We start from the raw sequence: 2,762 nt of genomic DNA on the forward strand, positions 1-2,762 counted from the left end.
CTGCATACAGCAAGATATTTACATTAGTCATAAATTCAGTTACAGTTACATTTGTAAAAAGCAGTCATATTTTAAAGAACATTCTGTATATGCATAACTAAGCGTTTATTCCACATTTTATTACTGACAAAGTCATACTCGCCAGTTTCTTATTATTCTTACTTGTATCTGTAACATGTATTTTCAGTAATTTGTGAAGAACTGAATAATGGCCTACAAACTGTTCACAACCATTCAGCTATAGATCTGCAAATTCAGGTATGACATACAGAGGAAGTCTCCTAACCTAATCTGAAATTAAAATAACTCCATCATCAATTTAAATAAAAATGTTACATTCAGATCCTTACACTTATAAAATGTTCTTCCCTCTTTTCCAAACCAACTTTATCAAGGAAAGCTTATACTTAGAGTAAGAAAGGCATAAGTTCCTAGGCACAGGACAGCCAAAACAGAATTTGTTGAAGTCATCCTACCTGTGAAGTGCATTGTGCTAAAGCTATATCCCACACAGCTGAGCTTGACAACTTGTTGGTTCATGTGTAGGCACCCATACCTCTACTCTTCCTCTATCCTTCAGCTTCTATAGAGTTTTGGAATAATACAGGTCAGGAGGGACTGCTGAGCATCAAACAGTCTAACCCCTTGCTCAAAGCAGGTCTTATTAGGTCAGGTTGCCCAGGCACTTGTACAGCTGAGTCCTGAACACAGTGGAATTGTACTATGCTTTCTGTACAAACTTAATTCCTCCTTCCCTGAACACTCAAGGCTGAAAACAGTGCGAGGAGAATACCAGAACGCTGTAGAAGGATGGAAGGACTGTAAGTAAATTCCAGTGCAGACATGGAAACAAGCATAGCACTCTCGCTGGAAGACATGTCTTCCTACAAACCGAGTCACACTGAAAACAGTAAGATGCTTCCAGAATGGAGAAAATAAAACTAGGCAAAACCTTTCCCATCCCACATCCTGAAAGATGCACAAAAATTTAAGACTCTGACTCTACAGCCGTTTGCATGGAAGGCAACATGGAACAATACATCTTGGTCTTGCAGTTGACTGCTGCGCAGTACTGATTCTGTGATGCTCTCTCCAAAGACCTCAGGCAGGCACTCTGAAGAGGAAGCTCTCTCCCACAAAACTGATGGAAAATATCCACAAAACAATTCTGAAGGTTCTTAAAGTCAGGACACTAGTATTGAACTGGAATTCATTTTTTCATATTTTCATCATATTTTCAATTATTATATATTTATATATACCTACCTTACAGATTAACAACTGTAATTGCCTTTATGGTTTTCATGGTACAACCACAACACACCACTTTATACTGTCAAATATTGCTAAAAAAATTGCATTTCATAGTCCACTCTGTTCAAATGCCTTTAAAGAACCTAAAGTGGAAACTATTCTAGGCTTCTCTCACATGATTTTATCAATCTCTTACAAAATAGGTGAACTTCTTTTTTTCAGAATGTACATGTCCTACACACCCAAAGCACAAACTTTTACTAAGAATTCTTAGTCTAACCAAATCCTTAAAAGACTTTTAACACAACGAGAGACAAGACAAAGTCATGCAGTGTCTCGATACACTAATTTCTTCCCAGATTTAGCTCCGCCTTTACTTTCAGACCAGTTCCTTCCAGGCAAAAATCTGTAACACCATGCTTGGCTTTTTGCCAACAAACTGCACAAAAGCCGTAATAAAGAGGTGGTTTATCTCTACTCTCACATATGTATCCTCAAGCCAAGAGCGAGATCTCAAGAAGTAGTCAGGATTACAGTTACTTCATAAGGAATACAAGCCTGGACCAAAGGGCCTGAAGACAATTATGTTCTGTACAGGTCTAAGTGTCCAAAACAGAGTGGACTTAAAATGCTAAACTGCCTTCCCTTAATGCCAAATCGAAATTTGGCTTGAAAGAAAACTTTTGAGCCTAAAATAGAGTTATACTGGTTTTATAATAAAATCAACATTGATCAACTGCTGCTGGCTTACAGCATATTTTAAATGCTCATCAAATGCTTGCATCTACAAAGATAAAACTTTAACTTATAACAAATTCCAGCAATATCTACGAAAAAGTGAAGAACTAATGAAGAAGTAGCAATCTAAGCAATTTTAAGGCATGGTACTTAAAAGCCTTGAGGTTTTGCCTTAGGTCAAAACTAACTTCTGACAGTGCAAGTAGCACTAATTCTCCTTTAAAAGAACTTCATTTTCACAATCCATCTAAGAAGATACGTGGGAGGGAAATGGATTTCAGTACCCCAAAAAAGAGCTACTGTCACAAGAGTTCAAAAAGTAGCAATACAGCTCTAACATCTTGGTAACTTGCCTGATGTTACACAAATTGTTCATGCTGCGACCAGGTATATAATCACAGAATCATAGAATCATTATGGTTGGAAGAGACCTCAAAGATCATCAAGTCCAACCGTATACTCGATGCCACCATGCCCGCTAAACCCACTAAACCATGTCTTGAAGCACCACACCTAAACGTTTTTTGAACACCTCCAGGGATGATGACTCCACCACCTCCCTGGGGAGCCCGTTCCAATGCCTAACGACTCTACCAGTGAAGAAGTTCTTTCTAATGTCAAGCCTGAACCTCCCCTGGCGCAACTTGAGGCCATTTCCTCTCGTCCTACCACAACTTGAGCCCTTTCCCTCTTGCCCTGCCACTAGTTACCAGGGAGAAGAGAACAACCCCCACCTCGCTTCAACTTCCTTTCAGGTAGTTGTAGAGGGC

Source organism: Cariama cristata, unplaced genomic scaffold (genome assembly GCF_000690535.1).
Source record: "Cariama cristata isolate BGI_N322 unplaced genomic scaffold, ASM69053v1 scaffold7790, whole genome shotgun sequence".
In the NCBI taxonomy this organism is placed as follows: Eukaryota; Metazoa; Chordata; class Aves; order Cariamiformes; family Cariamidae; genus Cariama; species Cariama cristata.